Here is a 16,331-nt window from a genome sequence, read left to right as displayed (position 1 = left end):
AACCTAGACATAAACGCAACCAAATATCCCATCCAAACCACCATAAAACTACTAGGCATGACCATAGACAGATGCTGCACAATGCAACCGCAAATAAACAAAACAATTCAAAAATCTTTCGCAATCATGAGAAACCTGAGACAAGTCCGAAAATTCTTTGAAAGAACACAATTCCAACTTATAGTACAATCACTAATACTAGGTATATTGGACTACTGTAACATACTCTTCCTTCCATGTCCTGCAACTACGATAAAACAACTCCAAACAATCCAAAATACAGCTTTGAGACTCATCTTCTCATTGAAAAAACATGACCACATCACTGAAGCCTTCATCAACTCACACTGGCTCCCAATCCAAGAAAGAATCCATTTCAAATACTACTGCATATTATTTAAAACCCTACACGGAGACAGCCCATCATACCTGAACAATCGCCTCATCCAAGCACCCAGTACCAGACACAGAAAAACGCACTCCCCATTCATACCCCCCCCAATCAAAGAAGTAAAAAGAACAAAACTACACGACGGCCTCCTAGCCACTCAAGCCGCAAGACTGGACAACCAGATCTCCAACCTTCTGATGACCACCCCAGACTATAAGACATTCAGAAAAGAAATAAAAACCACACTTTTCAAGAAATTCCTGAAACAGCAATAACAACACGACCTCTAAATGCTCTTAAGATCTACAACTTACCTCTCTAGATAATCATTGTAATTCTGTCCTTTTTAAATTAACCTTTTGTAATCCGCCTTGAACCGCAAGGTAATGGCGGAATAGAAACCCCTAATGTAATGTAATGTAATGTAATGTAATGTAATATCTAGTGGGTACATGGCACCATGGCTTAGTTGGTTAAAGCACCTGTCTAGTAAACAGGAGATCCTGGGTTCAACTCCCAGTCAGTGTTCCCGCTAAGCTGCGCTGGCGTGCGTTGGCGCACAAAATATTACCTCGCAGCGCACAAGTTTATCGTCACAGCGCACACAGTGTAGAGCACAGTTCTTCAACCGCCGGTCCGCAAAAAAATCTTGCCGGTCCGCGAAGGATTCGGTCCCTGCCGCAACGAAAGGCCGGCGTCAGCTGACTTGCAACTTCCTGTTGCAGTCGCGGTGCCTGGACTCCTGCCTTCGCCGGGACTCCTGCCTTCCACCGCGTTTGCCTCCTGCCTTGTCTCCGCACCTCCAGACCAGCAGCGGCAGCTCTGTATATTTTTAACTTCGGCACAGAGCTGCCCCTAATCAATAGTTTAGCGCGGTTTCATGAGGCAGCTTCGGGGCCTTTGCTATGCCGGCCCGCTTCGATGATGCGATGTGGGCCGGCCTAGCAAAGGCCCCGAAGCTGCTTCATGAAACCGCGCTAAACTATTGATTAGGGGCAGCTCTGTGCCGAAGTTAAAAATATACAGAGCTGCCGCTGCTGGTCTGGATTCTTGGCCCACTGAAGGAGGGCAAAGAGCAGCTGTCCTGAAGGTTTCCCTTCCTCTCGCCTTTGCAGGTCCCTTTTTTCCACCTTTTTTTTTTTTCTTCTTCAAACGGCAACGGGCCCCAGCATCGACATCAATCAAGTAAGTTCCACTGTTCCTTGCAAGCGGTTCTGCTCGGCCAAAGCTTCCCCTCTGACATGAGCCACCTCAGGGGAAAGAAAGTGACCCGCAAAGGTAAGGGGAAGGGGGCAGATAATGGAAGTTGGAGGGGGGGAGAGAGAAGGAGCAGATGATGGAATGGAGGAGATGAGAGGGAGAAGGGGACAGATGATGGAAGTGAGAAGAAGGGAGAGAGAGCAGAAGGCAGATGGATGTCAGTTGAGAGGGGAGAGCAGATGCTGAATGGAAGTGGGGAAAGAACACATACTGGATGGAAGGAGATAAATAAAGGGGGAAGAAAATAGTAAGATAATGGAGGGGTGAGGGAAAGGGGTGACAAGCTTTCCCCACTCCCTTTGCAGCAAGGGAAGGAATGAGAGAGAGAGAGGAAGACATTGCACATGGGGGGTGGAGTAGAGAGGAAGAAATGCTGTGCAGTGGTGGGGAGAAAAAAAGAGTGCACTTTGTGTAGTTTAATTTTGTGATTACCATTGTGTATTATTAATAAGATTATATTGTATGTCTATGAAAAATGAATGGAAGAAATGGTGTATACAATTAGTGCTATTATTATGGGGGTGAGGTCAAGGGAGGAGCTTGGACAGGTCTGGGGTAGGGGTCTAAGGTGCAGCTTTTGGGCCTCCCAAACAAAAAAGCGTTCCGCTGCCTATGTATACTGTGTTCTTCAGTGGAGTCTGGCTGGTACTTGACAACAGTTTGGGGCCAGATACTAATCGGGTTAAATAGGGAGGATAGCTCTACCAGCATTGGATCCTTGTATCTAAACAGTTAAGACAGGTTAAATGATTAGTAAAATAGCCCTTCCATCTGCAATGAAACCTACTCATGCTTGAAATAGAATAGTTAATATCACCTGGCCGAAAAGAGACAGGGCTGAAGTTTATGTGGCTGAGAATACATATCAGTTTCATAAGCAAATCCCATGTGTTCTTTATGCCTTAGAGAGTTTCCCTTTGTAAATTTTCCTGTTACACTATACGGACTAGAGTATGTCCCCATGAACCTACAAATCTTAAATTCAGTTCCATAACTGGCCTGGAACTTAAGCTGGCCTGATGCCTTGACAACATATTTATTTGGCTCATAACTTGCTGGCGCCCGATATTTTTAGCTCACAGTGAAAAAAGTTTGCTCACAACACCCGCCCGCTTAGAGGGAACACTGCTCCCAGTGGTGCCTCATTTCTTCCACCTCAAAGTCCCATTTTCAAATGTTCTGTTAGTAGTACACAGCAGTTCAAGTTTATAAATCAAGTATGGAAAAACAGAGAAGAGTGTTGGCTTTGGAAACATTCACTTTAATAAATCTCCAAAGAATGATTCTTTATAAAATACCGACACCCAATATGTGTACTCTTTTCTCTCCGGAGAATTCATTATTGATAAAGCTTGAGTTTAGGTAGTGTCACTCTCACAAGCGTGCCCTCCTAGTCCAGCCAAACAGAGGCATACGAGTGAGATGTGACCGCTATAGAAGGAACCTGAATTTAGGATAGGCTCTATTCGATAGAAACAATGCTTCAAATAGAAGAAGGATAGCGCTGAAGTGATTGATGGAGAATGACAACTTTTCTACATCCAATCTTAGAGGAGAATTTGATACAACGGTAGCAGCAAAACTCTTTTTCATAAATGAGTGATTCTTCTGTGGAAGTTAAAACAAACAAACAAAAACTTCCCATAACGTGAAGATTGGAAGAATTTGAGGGAAGAAAAAAAATAAGATTAGAAATACTTGGGAAAGTTTTGTCACTTAGCCTAACAAGACAAGGTGGCCGAGTGGTTAAGGCGTTGGACTGCTAATCCATTGTGCTCTGAATGCATGGGTTCAAATCATCAAGATAAAAGACAGATTCGATATGAATGTTCTTCTAGAAGAGAAAATAAAAAAAATCACAAGCAAGTGGAAGGTCAGACGTGGAAGACTGCTGCCATAAGAGAACAATTGGACAGACTTCGATGTCTCATGGGATAATCTCAACCACGCCATGAAAAGAAAGATATGAAGTATAGAAATGAGCCACAAAGAGTCCAGTTTTGCAAGAGGGAAAGAAACCAGTTGAACCAAACTGCCCAGGCTACGTGACCGGAAAGGTCACCATGTCCTAGTTTCTGTCTATAGTTCACTGTAGGCTCATAACATAGACCTATCTAGTGGGTGCATGGCCACCATGGCTTAGTTGGTTAAAGCACCTGTCTAGTAAACAGGAGATCCTGGTTCAACTCCCAGTGGTGACTCATTTCTCCCACCTCAAAGTCCCCTTTTCAAATGTTCCGTGAGTAGTACACAGCTGTTCAAATTTATAATCAAGTATGGAAAAACAGAGAAGAGTGTTGTCTTTGGAACATTTCACTTTAATTAAATCTCCAAAGTATGATTCTTTATAAAATACCGACACCCAACATGTGTACTCTTTTCTCTCCGGAGAATTCATTATTGTATAAAGCTTGAGTTTAGGTAGTGTCACTCTCACAAGCGTGCCCTCCTAGTCCAGCCAAACAGAGGCATACGAGTGAGATGTGACCGCTATAGAAGGGACCTGAATTTAGGATAGGCTCTAATCGAATAGAAACAATGCTTCAAACAGAAGAAGGATAGCGCTGAAGTGATTGATGGAGAATGACAACTTTTCTACATCCAATCTTAGAGGAGAATTTGATACAACGGTAGCAGCAAAACTCTTTTTCATAAATGAGTGATTCTTCTGTGGAAGTTAAAACAAACAAAAAAAAAACTTCCATAACGTGAAGATTGGAAGAGTTTGAGGGAAGAAAAAAAAAAAGATTTGAAATACTGGGAAAGTTTTGTCAATTAGATTTACAAGATAAGGTGGCCGAGTGGTTAAGGCGATGGACTGCTAATCCATTGTGCTCTGCATGCATGGGTTCAAACCCCATCCTTGTCGTTAAGGTTTTGGTTTTACCTAGGCCTTTCCGTAACAAAACAGCTTATTTCTGTTCTTTCTCCACCATTACCATGCCATGAAGAAGATACAGCTGTGGTCTGACTGCCTAGGCCAGGTTTTGCTTTCAATCAGCAGAGGTAGGATTCTGTACATAAACGCATCTTTTGCAACTTTATGCTTTATTGAGAAGGAATGTGCAATTGCAGAGTCATGTATATCTTATCTTCCCTGCTTTTGCATTCTGAAATCTCCATGTTTTTCTTACCATTTATGGTAAAGTCTATGTTCACATTTCCTGATGCATGCACTGCAACTGGGTGATATCATCATTTACTGCACAAGCGCCTCACTCCCTGCTTGCAAGAAATTAAAGAAAGACAGAAATAAATACCCAGTAGTAGAGAGGTAATTGAAGAACAGGTTGAAAAATGGTGCTTAAGAGGAATGAGGATTGGCAAAATACGACAGAAAGGAAATGGACCTCAGGAGAAATTGAATGCAAACGGGGGCCACAAGTGCGCTACAAAAATCGTCAAGATAAAAAGACAGATTCGATATGAATGTTCTTCTGGAAGAGAATAAAAAAAAGTCACAAGCAAGTGGAGGTCAGACGTGGAAGACTGCTGCCATAAGAGAACAATTGGACAGACTTAGATGTATCATGGGATAATCTCAAACCACGCCATGAAAAGAAAGATATGAAGTATAGAAATGAGCCACAAAGAGTCCAGTTTGCAAGAGGAAAGAAAACCAGTTGAACAAACTGCCCAGGCTGCGTGACCGGAAAGGTCACCATGTCATAGTTTCTGTCTATAGTTCACTGTAAGCTCATAACATAGACATATCTAGTGGGTGCATGGCACCATGGCTTAGTTGGTTAAAGCACCTGTCTAGTAAACAGGAGATCCTGGGTTCAACTCCCAGTGGTGCCTCATTTCTTCCACCTCAAAGTCCCATTTTCAAATGTTCTGTTAGTAGTACACAGCAGTTCAAGTTTATAAATCAAGTATGGAAAAACAGAGAAGAGTGTTGGCTTTGGAAACATTCACTTTAATAAATCTAAAAAGAATGATTCTTTATAAAATACCGACACCCAACATGTGTACTCTTTTCTCTCCAGAGAATTCATTATTGATAAAGCTTGAGTTTAGGTAGTGTCACTCTCACAAGCGTGCCCTCCTAGTCCAGCCAAACAGAGGCATACGAGTGAGATGTGACCGCTATAGAAGGAACCTGAATTTAGGATAGGCTCTATTCGATAGAAACAATGCTTCAAATAGAAGAAGGATAGCGCTGAAGTGATTGATGGAGAATGACAACTTTTCTACATCCAATCTTAGAGGAGAATTTGATACAACGGTAGCAGCAAAACTCTTTTTCATAATGAGTGATTCTTCTGTGGAAGTTAAAACAAACAAACAAAAACTTCCCATAACGTGAAGATTGGAAGAATTTGAGGAAGAAAAATAATAAGATTAGAAATACTTGGGAAAGTTTTGTCACTTAGCCTAACAAGAACAAGGTGGCCGAGTGGTTAAGGCGTTGGACTGCTAATCCATTGTGCTCTGCATGCATGGGTTCAAATCCCATCCTTGTCGTTAAGGTTTTGGTTTTTCCTAGGCCTTTCCGTAACAAACAGCTTATTTCTGTTCTTTCCACCATTACCATGCCATGAAGAAGATACAGCTGTGGTCTGACTGCCTAGTCCAGGTTTTGCTTTCAATCAGCAGAGGTAGGATTCTGTACATTAAACGCATCTTTTGCAACCTTATGCTTTATTGAGAAGGAATGTGCAATTGCAGAGTCATGTATATCTTATCTTCCCTGCTTTGCATTCTGAAATCTCTATGTTTTTCTTACCATTTATGGGAAGTCTATGTTCACATTTCCTTGATGCATGCACTGCAACTGGGTATATCATAATTTACTGCACAAGCGCCTCACTTCCTGTCTGCAAGAAATTAAAGAAAGAACAGAAATAAATACCCAGTAGTAGTAGGAGGTAATTGAAGAACAGGTTGAAAAATGGTGCTTCAGAGGAATGAGGATTGGCAAAATACGACAGAAAGAAATGGACCTCGGAGAAATTGAATGCAAACGGGGGCCACAAGTGCGCTACAAAAATCATCAAGATAAAAAGACAGATTCGATATGAATGTTTCTTCTAGAAGAGAAATAAAAAAAAGTCACAAGCAAGTGGAGGTTAGACGTGGAAGACTGCTGCCATAAGAGAACAATTGGACAGACTTCGATGTCTAATGGGATAATCTCAAACCACGCCATGAAAGAAAGATATGAAGTATAGAAATGAGCCACAAAGAGTCCAGTTTGCAAGAGGAAAGAAAACCAGTTGAACAAACTGCCCAGGCTGCCGTGACCGGAAAGGTCACCATGTCATAGTTTCTGTCTATAGTTCACTGTAGGCTCATAACATAGACCTATCTAGTGGGTGCATGGCACCATGGCTTAGTTGGTTAAAGCACCTGTCTAGTAAACAGGAGATCCTGGGTTCAACTCCCAGTGGTGCCTCATTTCTCCCACCTCAAAGTCCCCTTTTCAAATGTTCTGTGAGTAGTACACAGCAGTTCAAAGTTTATAAATCAAGTATGGAAAAACAGAGAAGAGTGTTGTCTTTGGAAACATTCACTTTAATTAAATCTCCAAAGAATGATTCTTTATAAAATACCGACACCCAACATGTGTACTCTTTTCTCTCCGGAGAATTCATTATTGATAAAGCTTGAGTTTAGGTAGTGTCACTCTCACAAGCGTGCCCCTCCTAGTCCAGCCAAACAGAGGCATAAGAGTGAGATGTGACCGCTATAGAAGGGACCTGAATTTAGGATAGGCTCTAATCGATAGAAACAATGCTTCAAATAGAAGAAGGATAGCGCTGAAGTGATTGATGGAGAATGACAACTTTTCTACATCCAATCTTAGAGAAGAATTTGATACAACGGTAGCAGCAAAACTCTTTTTCATAAATGAGTGATTCTTCTGTGGAAGTTAAAACAAACAAACAAAAACTTCCCATAACGTGAAGATTGGAAGAATTTGAGGGAAGAAAAAAAATAAGATTAGAAATACTTGGGAAAGTTTTGTCACTTAGCCTAACAAGACAAGGTGGCCGAGTGGTTAAGGCGTTGGACTGCTAATCCATTGTGCTCTGCATGCATGGGTTCAAATCCCATCCTTTGTCGTTAAGGTTTTGGTTTTTCCTAGGCCTTTCCGTAACAAAACAGCTTATTTCTGTTCTTTCCACCATTACCATGCCATGAAGAAGATACAGCTGTGGTCTGACTGCCTAGTCCAGGTTTTGCTTTCAATCAGCAGAGGTAGGATTCTGTACATTAAACGCATCTTTTGCAACCTTATGCTTTATTGAGAAGGAATGTGCAATTGCAGAGTCATGTATATCTTATCTTCCCTGCTTTTGCATTCTGAAATCTCCATGTTTTTCTTACCATTTATGGTAAGTCTATGTTCACATTTCCTGGATGCTGCACGCAACTGGGTAATATCATCATTTACTGCACAAGCGCCTCACTCCCTGCTGCAAGAAATTAAAGAAAGACAGAAATAAATACCCAGTAGTAGAGGAGGTAATTGAAGAACAGTTGAAAAATGGTGCTTAAGAGGAATGAGGATTGGCAAAATACGACAAAAGGAAAAGGACCTCGAGAGAAATTGAATGCAAACGGGGGCCACAAGTGCGCTACAAAAATCGTCAAGATAAAAAGACAGATTCGATATGAATGTTCTTCTGGAAGAGATAAAAAAAAAGTCACAAGCAAGTGGAGGTCAGACGTGGAAGACTGCTGCCATAAGAGAACAATTGGACAGACTTAGATGTATCATGGGATAATCTCAAACCACGCCATGAAAAGAAAGATATGAAGTATAGAAATGAGCCACAAAGAGTCCAGTTTGCAAGAGGAAAGAAAACCAGTTGAACAAACTGCCCAGGCTGCGTGACCGGAAAGGTCACCATGTCATAGTTTCTGTCTATAGTTCACTGTAAGCTCATAACATAGACATATCTAGTGGGTGCATGGCACCATGGCTTAGTTGGGTAAAGCACCTGTCTAGTAAACAGGAGATCCTGGGTTCAACTCCCAGTGGTGTCTCATTTCTTCCACCTCAAAGTCCCATTTTCAATGTTCTGTTAGTAGTACACAGCAGTTCAAGTTTATAAATCAAGTATGGAAAAACAGAGAGATGTGTTGGCTTTGGAAACATTCACTTTAATAAATCTAAAAAGAATGATTCTTTATAAAATACCGACACCCAATATGTGTACTCTTTTCTCTCCGGAGAATTCATTATTGATAAAGCTTGAGTTTAGGTAGTGTCACTCTCACAAGCGTGCCCTCCTAGTCCAGCCAAACAGAGGCATACGAGTGAGATGTGACCGCTATAGAAGGAACCTGAATTTAGGATAGGCTCTATTCGATAGAAACAATGCTTCAAATAGAAGAAGGATAGCGCTGAAGTGATTGATGGAGAATGACAACTTTTCTACATCCAATCTTAGAGGAGAATTTGATACAACGGTAGCAGCAAAACTCTTTTTCATAAATGAGTGATTCTTCTGTGGAAGTTAAAAAACAAACAAAAACTTCCCATAACGTGAAGATTGGAAGAATTTGAGGGAAGAAAAAAATAAGATTAGAAATACTTGGGAAAGTTTTGTCACTTAGCTTAACAAGACAAGGTGGCCGAGTGGTTAAGGCGTATGGACTGCTAATCCATTGTGCTCTGCATGCATGGGTTCAAATCCCATCCTTGTCGTTAAGGTTTTGGTTTTTACCTAGGCCTTTCCGTAACAAAACAGCTTATTTCTGTTCTTTCCACCATTACCATGCCATGAAGAAGATACAGCTGTGGTCTGACTGCCTAGTCCAGGTTTTGCTTTCAATCAGCAGAGGTAGGATTCTGTACATTAAACGCATCTTTTGCAACCTTATGCTTTATTGAGAAGGAATGTGCAATTGCAGAGTCATGTATATCTTATCTTCCCTGCTTTGCATTCTGAAATTTCCATGTTTTTCTTTACCATTTATGGTAAAGTCTATGTTCACATTTCCTGGATGTTGCACGCAACTGGGTATATCATCATTTACTGCACAAGCGCCTCATTCCCTGCTGCAAGAAATTAAAGACAGAAATAAATACCCAGTAGTAGAGGAGGTAATTGAAGAACGGTTGAAAAAATGGTGCTTCAGAGGAATGAGGCTTCGCAAAATACGACCGAAGGAAAAGGACCTCAGAGAAATTGAATGCAAACGGGGGCCACAAGTGCGCTACAAAAATCATCAAGATAAAAGACAGATTCGATATGAATGTTCTTCTGGAAGAGAAAAAAAAAAAATCACAAGCAAGTGGAGGTCAGACGTGGAAGACAGCTACCATAAGAGAACAATTGGACAGACTTAGATGTCTAATGGGATAATCTCAAACCACGCCATGAAAAGAAAGATATGAAGTATAGAAATGAGCCACAAAGAGTCCAGTTTGCAAGAGGAAAGAAAACCAGTTGAACAAACTGCCCAGGCTATTTGACCGGAAAGGTCACAATGTCATAGTTTCTGTCTATAGTTCACTGTAGGCTCATAACATAGACACAGCTAGTGGGTGCATGGCACCATGGCTTAGTTGGTTAAAGCACCTGTCTAGTAAACAAGAGATCCTGGGTTCTAACTTCCAGTGGTGCCTCATTTCTTCCACTTCAAAGTCCCCATTTTCAAATGTTCCGTTAGTAGTACACAGCTGTTCAAGTTTATAAATCAAGTATGGAAAAACAGAGAAGAGTGTTGGCTTTGGAAACATTCACTTTAATTAAATCTCCAAAGAATGATTCTATATAAAATACCGACACCCAACATGTGTACTCTTTTCTCTCCGGAGAATTCATTATTGATAAAGCTTGAGTTTAGGTAGTGTCACTCTCACAAGCGTGCCCTCCTAGTCCAGCCAAACAGAGGCATACGAGTGAGATGTGACCGACTATAGAAGGGACCTGAATTTAGGATAGGCTCTAATCGATAGAAACAATGCTTCAAATAGAAGAAGGATAGCGCTGAAGTGATTGATGGAGAATGACAACTTTTCTACATCCAATCTTAGAGGAGAATTTGATACAACGGTAGCAGCAAAACTCTTTTTCATAAATGAGTGATCTTCTGTGGAAGTTTAAAACAAACAAAAAAAACTTCCCATAACGTGAAGATTGGAAGAATTTGAGGGAAGAAAAAAAATAAGATTTAGAAATACTTGGGAAAGTTTTGTCACTTAAACTAACAAGACAAGGTGGCCGAGTGGTTAAGGCGATGGACTGCTAATCCATTGTGCTCTGCATGCATGGGTTCAAATCCCATCCTTGTCGTTAAGGTTTTGGTTTTACCTAGGCCTTTCCGTAACAAAACAGCTTATTTCTGTTCTTTCCACCATTACCATGCCATGAAGAAGATACAGCCTGTGGTCTAACTGCTAGGCCAGGTTTTGCTTTCATCAGCAGAGGTAGGATTCTGTACATTAAACGCATCTTTTGCAACCTTATGCTTTATTGAGAAGGAATGTGCAATTGCAGAGTCATGTATATCTTATCTTCCCTGTTTTGCATTCTGAAATCTCCATGTTTTTCTTACCATTTATGGTAAGTCTATGTTCACATTTCCTGGATGCTGCACGCAACTGGGTAATATCATCATTTACTGCACAAGCGCCTCACTCCCTGCTGCAAGAAATTAAAGAAAGACAGAAATAAATACCCAGTAGTAGAGGAGGTAATTGAAGAACAGTTGAAAAATGGTGCTTAAGGGGAATGAGGATTGGCAAAATACGACAAAAGGAAAAGGACCTCGGAGAAATTGAATGCAAACGGGGGCCACAAGTGCGCTACAAAAATCGTCAAGATAAAAAGACAGATTCGATATGAATGTTCTTCTGGAAGAGATAAAAAAAAAAGTCACAAGCAAGTGGAGGTCAGACGTGGAAGACTGCTGCCATAAGAGAACAATTGGACAGGACTTAGATGTATCATGGGATAATCTCAAACCACGCCATGAAAAGAAAGATATGAAGTATAGAAATGAGCCACAAAGAGTCCAGTTTGCAAGAGGAAAGAAAACCAGTTGAACAAACTGCCCAGGCTGCGTGACCGGAAAGGTCACCATGTCATAGTTTCTGTCTATAGTTCACTGTAAGCTCATAACATAGACATATCTAGTGGGTGCATGGCACCATGGCTTAGTTGGTTAAAGCACCTGTCTAGTAAACAGGAGATCCCTGGGTTCAACTCCCAGTGGTGTCCTCATTTCTTCCACCTCAAAGTCCCATTTTCAAATGTTCTGTTAGTAGTACACAGCATGTTCAAGTTTATAAATCAAGTATGGAAAAACAGAGAAGAGTGTTGGCTTTGGAAACATTCACTTTAATAAATCTAAAAGAATGATTCTTTATAAAATACCGACACCCAATATGTGTACTCTTTTCTCTCCGGAGAATTCATTATTGATAAAGCTTGAGTTTAGGTAGTGTCACTCTCACAAGCGTGCCCTCCTAGTCCAGCCAAACAGAGGCATACGAGTGAGATGTGACCGCTATAGAAGGAACCTGAATTTAGGATAGGCTCTATTCGATAGAAACAATGCTTCAAATAGAAGAAGGATAGCGCTGAAGTGATTGATGGAGAATGACAACTTTTCTACATCCAATCTTAGAGGAGAATTTGATACAACGGTAGCAGCAAAACTCTTTTTCATAAATGAGTGATTCTTCTGTGGAAGTTAAAACAAACAAACAAAAACTTCCCATAACGTGAAGATTGGAAGAATTTGAGGGAAGAAAAAAAATAAGATTAGAAATACTTGGGAAAGTTTTGTCACTTAGCCTAACAAGACAAGGTGGCCGAGTGGTTAAGGCGTTGGACTGCTAATCCATTGTGCTCTGCATGCATGGGTTCAAATCCCATCCTTGTCGTTAAGGTTTTGGTTTTTCCTAGGCCTTTCCGTAACAAAACAGCTTATTTCTGTTCTTTCCACCATTACCATGCCATGAAGAAGATACAGCTGTGGTCTGACTGCCTAGTCCAGGTTTTGCTTTCAATCAGCAGAGGTAGGATTCTGTACATTAAACGCATCTTTTGCAACCTTATGCTTTATTGAGAAGGAATGTGCAATTGCAGAGTCATGTATATCTTATCTTCCCTGTTTTGCATTCTGAAATCTCCATGTTTTTTCTTACCATTTATGGTAAGTCTATGTTCACATTTCCTGGATGCTGCACGCAACTGGGTAATATCATCATTTACTGCACAAGCGCCTCACTCCCTGCTGCAAGAAATTAAAGAAAGACAGAAATAAATACCCAGTAGTAGAGGAGGTAATTGAAGAACAGTTGAAAAATGGTGCTTAAGAGGAATGAGGATTGGCAAAATACGACAAAAGGAAAAGGACCTCGGAGAAATTGAATGCAAACGGGGGCCACAAGTGCGCTACAAAAATCGTCAAGATAAAAAGACAGATTCGATATGAATGTTCTTCTGGAAGAGATAAAAAAAAAGTCACAAGCAAGTGGAGGTCAGACGTGGAAGACTGCTGCCATAAGAGAACAATTGGACAGACTTAGATGTATCATGGGATAATCTCAAACCACGCCATGAAAAGAAAAATATGAAGTATAGAAATGAGCCACAAAGAGTCCAGTTTGCAAGAGGAAAGAAAACCAGTTGAACAAACTGCCCAGGCTGCGTGACCGGAAAGGTCACCATGTCATAGTTTCTGTCTATAGTTCACTGTAAGCTCATAACATAGACATATCTAGTGGGTGCATGGCACCATGGCTTAGTTGGTTAAAGCACCTGTCTAGTAAACAGGAGATCCTGGGTTCAACTCCCAGTGGTGTCTCATTTCTTCCACCTCAAAGTCCCATTTTCAAATGTTCTGTTAGTAGTACACAGCAGTTCAAGTTTATAAATCAAGTATGGAAAAACAGAGAAGAGTGTTGGCTTTGGAAACATTCACTTTAATAAATCTAAAAAGAATGATTCTTTATAAAATACCGACACCCAATATGTGTACTCTTTTCTCTCCGGAGAATTCATTATTGATAAAGCTTGAGTTTAGGTAGTGTCACTCTCACAAGCGTGCCCTCCTAGTCCAGCCAAACAGAGGCATACGAGTGAGATGTGACCGCTATAGAAGGAACCTGAATTTAGGATAGGCTCTATTCGATAGAAACAATGCTTCAAATAGAAGAAGGATAGCGCTGAAGTGATTGATGGAGAATGACAACTTTTCTACATCCAATCTTAGAGGAGAATTTGATACAACGGTAGCAGCAAAACTCTTTTTCATAAATGAGTGATTCTTCTGTGGAAGTTAAAACAAACAAACAAAAAACTTCCCATAACGTGAAGATTGGAAGAATTTGAGGGAAGAAAAAAAATAAGATTAGAAATACTTGGGAAAGTTTTGTCACTTAGCCTAACAAGACAAGGTGGCCGAGCGGTTAAGGCGTTGGACTGCTAATCCATTGTGCTCTGCATGCATGGGTTCAAATCCCATCCTTGTCGTTAAGGTTTTGGTTTTTCCTAGGCCTTTCCGTAACAAAACAGCTTATTTCTGTTCTTTCCACCATTACCATGCCATGAAGAAGATACAGCTGTGGTCTGACTGCCTAGTCCAGGTTTTGCTTTCAATCAGCAGAGGTAGGATTCTGTACATTAAACGCATCTTTTGCAACCTTATGCTTTATTGAGAAGGAATGTGCAATTGCAGAGTCATGTATATCTTATCTTCCCTGCTTTGCATTCTGAAATTTCCATGTTTTTCTTACCATTTATGGTAAGTCTATGTTCACATTTCCTGGATGTTGCACGCAACTGGGTAATATCATCATTTACTGCACAAGCGCCTCATTCCCTGCTGCAAGAAATTAAAGACAGAAATAAATACCCAGTAGTAGAGGAGGTAATTGAAGAACGGTTGAAAAATGGTGCTTCAGAGGAATGAGGATTCGCAAAATACGACCGAAGGAAAAGGACCTCAGAGAAATTGAATGCAAACGGGGGCCACAAGTGCGCTACAAAAATCATCAAGATAAAAGACAGATTCGATATGAATGTTCTTCTGGAAGAGAAAAAAAAAAAAATCACAAGCAAGTGGAGGTCAGACGTGGAAGACAGCTACCATAAGAGAACAATTGGACAGACTTAGATGTCTAATGGGATAATCTCAAACCACGCCATGAAAAGAAAGATATGAAGTATAGAAATGAGCCACAAAGAGTCCAGTTTGCAAGAGGAAAGAAAACCAGTTGAACAAACTGCCCAGGCTATTTGACCGGAAAGGTCACAATGTCATAGTTTCTGTCTATAGTTCACTGTAGGCTCATAACATAGACACAGCTAGTGGGTGCATGGCACCATGGCTTAGTTGGTTAAAGCACCTGTCTAGTAAACAAGAGATCCTGGGTTCAACTCCCAGTGGTGCCTCATTTCTTCCACTTCAAAGTCCCATTTTCAAATGTTCCGTTAGTAGTACACAGCTGTTCAAGTTTATAAATCAAGTATGGAAAAACAGAGAAGAGTGTTGGCTTTGGAAACATTCACTTTAATTAAATCTCCAAAGAATGATTCTTTATAAAATACCGACACCCAACATGTGTACTCTTTTCTCTCCGGAGAATTCATTATTGATAAAGCTTGAGTTTAGGTAGTGTCACTCTCACAAGCGTGCCCTCCTAGTCCAGCCAAACAGAGGCATACGAGTGAGATGTGACCGCTATAGAAGGGACCTGAATTTAGGATAGGCTCTAATCGATAGAAACAATGCTTCAAACAGAAGAAGGATAGCGCTGAAGTGATTGATGGAGAATGATAACTTTTCTACATCCAATCTTAGAGGAGAATTTGATACAACGGTAGCAGAAAAACTCTTTTTCATAAATAAGTGATCTTCTGAGGAAGTTTAAAAAAAACTAAAAAACTTACCCATAACGTGAAGATTGGAAGAGTTTGAGGAAGAAAAAAAAAAGATTTGAAATACTTGGGAAAGTTTTGTCACTTAGATTTACAAGACAAGGTGGCCGAGTGGTTAAGGTGATGGACTGCTAATCCATTGTGCTCTGCATGCATGGGTTCAAATCCCATCCTTGTCGTTATGGTTTTGGTTTTACCTAGGCCTTTCCGTAACAAAACAGCTTATTTCTGTTCTTTCCACCGTTACGATGCCATGAAGAAGATACAGCTGTGGTCTGACTGCCTAGGCCAGGTTTTGCTTTCAATCAGCAGAGGTAGGATTCTGTACATAAACGCATCTTTTGCAACCTTATGCTTTATTGAGAAGGAATGTGCAATTGCAGAGTCATGTATATCTTATCTTCCTGCTTTGCATTCTGAAATCTCCATGTTTTTCTTACCATTTAGGGAAAGTCTATGTTCACATTTCCTTGATGCATCATGCAACTGGGTGATATCATAATTTACTGCACAAGTGCCTCATTTCCAGTTGCAAGAAATTAAAGAAAAACAGAAATAAATACCCAGTAGTAGAGGAGGTAATTGAAGAACGGTTGAAAAATGGTGCTTCAGAGGAATGAGGATTGGCAAAATACGACAGAAAGAAATGGACCTCGGAGAAATTGAATGCAAACGGGGGCCACAAGTGCGCTACAAAAATCATCAAGATAAATGACAGATTCGATATGAATGTTCTTCTGGAAGAGAAAAAAAAAAAATCACAAGCAAGTGGAGGTCAGACGTGGAAGACTGCTGCCATAAGAGAACAATTGGACAGGCTTAGATGTCTC

The 16,331-nt window shown here is 40.7% G+C and overlaps 16 non-coding genes across 16 annotated transcripts; all 16 read left to right on the top strand.

The window, feature by feature from the left end:
- Positions 1-845: 845 nt before the first annotated feature.
- Positions 846-920, top strand: TRNAT-AGU. Its single transcript has one exon. It is a non-coding gene; the product is annotated as a tRNA-Thr (tRNA).
- A 2,859-nt stretch (positions 921-3,779) lies between these two features.
- TRNAT-AGU lies at positions 3,780-3,852 on the top strand. Its single transcript has one exon. It is a non-coding gene; the product is annotated as a tRNA-Thr (tRNA).
- Positions 3,853-4,438: 586 nt separating this feature from the next.
- On the top strand, positions 4,439-4,520 carry TRNAS-GCU. The gene has a single exon. It is a non-coding gene; the product is annotated as a tRNA-Ser (tRNA).
- An 858-nt stretch (positions 4,521-5,378) lies between these two features.
- TRNAT-AGU lies at positions 5,379-5,452 on the top strand. The gene has a single exon. It is a non-coding gene; the product is annotated as a tRNA-Thr (tRNA).
- A 584-nt stretch (positions 5,453-6,036) lies between these two features.
- On the top strand, positions 6,037-6,118 carry TRNAS-GCU. The gene has a single exon. It is a non-coding gene; the product is annotated as a tRNA-Ser (tRNA).
- Positions 6,119-6,975: 857 nt separating this feature from the next.
- On the top strand, positions 6,976-7,049 carry TRNAT-AGU. Its single transcript has one exon. It is a non-coding gene; the product is annotated as a tRNA-Thr (tRNA).
- Positions 7,050-7,637: 588 nt separating this feature from the next.
- TRNAS-GCU lies at positions 7,638-7,720 on the top strand. Its single transcript has one exon. It is a non-coding gene; the product is annotated as a tRNA-Ser (tRNA).
- An 853-nt stretch (positions 7,721-8,573) lies between these two features.
- TRNAT-AGU lies at positions 8,574-8,647 on the top strand. The gene has a single exon. It is a non-coding gene; the product is annotated as a tRNA-Thr (tRNA).
- A 581-nt stretch (positions 8,648-9,228) lies between these two features.
- TRNAS-GCU lies at positions 9,229-9,311 on the top strand. The gene has a single exon. It is a non-coding gene; the product is annotated as a tRNA-Ser (tRNA).
- A 1,512-nt stretch (positions 9,312-10,823) lies between these two features.
- Positions 10,824-10,905, top strand: TRNAS-GCU. Its single transcript has one exon. It is a non-coding gene; the product is annotated as a tRNA-Ser (tRNA).
- Positions 10,906-11,757: 852 nt separating this feature from the next.
- Positions 11,758-11,832, top strand: TRNAT-AGU. The gene has a single exon. It is a non-coding gene; the product is annotated as a tRNA-Thr (tRNA).
- Positions 11,833-12,418: 586 nt separating this feature from the next.
- Positions 12,419-12,500, top strand: TRNAS-GCU. Its single transcript has one exon. It is a non-coding gene; the product is annotated as a tRNA-Ser (tRNA).
- Positions 12,501-13,352: 852 nt separating this feature from the next.
- On the top strand, positions 13,353-13,426 carry TRNAT-AGU. Its single transcript has one exon. It is a non-coding gene; the product is annotated as a tRNA-Thr (tRNA).
- Positions 13,427-14,012: 586 nt separating this feature from the next.
- Positions 14,013-14,094, top strand: TRNAS-GCU. The gene has a single exon. It is a non-coding gene; the product is annotated as a tRNA-Ser (tRNA).
- An 847-nt stretch (positions 14,095-14,941) lies between these two features.
- On the top strand, positions 14,942-15,015 carry TRNAT-AGU. The gene has a single exon. It is a non-coding gene; the product is annotated as a tRNA-Thr (tRNA).
- A 583-nt stretch (positions 15,016-15,598) lies between these two features.
- On the top strand, positions 15,599-15,680 carry TRNAS-GCU. Its single transcript has one exon. It is a non-coding gene; the product is annotated as a tRNA-Ser (tRNA).
- Positions 15,681-16,331: the final 651 nt, after the last annotated feature.

The sequence above is a fragment of the Geotrypetes seraphini genome, chromosome 11 (assembly GCF_902459505.1).
Source record: "Geotrypetes seraphini chromosome 11, aGeoSer1.1, whole genome shotgun sequence".
Lineage (NCBI taxonomy): Eukaryota > Metazoa > Chordata > Amphibia > Gymnophiona > Dermophiidae > Geotrypetes > Geotrypetes seraphini.
The sequence above is the reverse complement of the archived record's forward strand: the minus strand, read 5'-3'. Positions and strand labels throughout refer to the sequence as shown.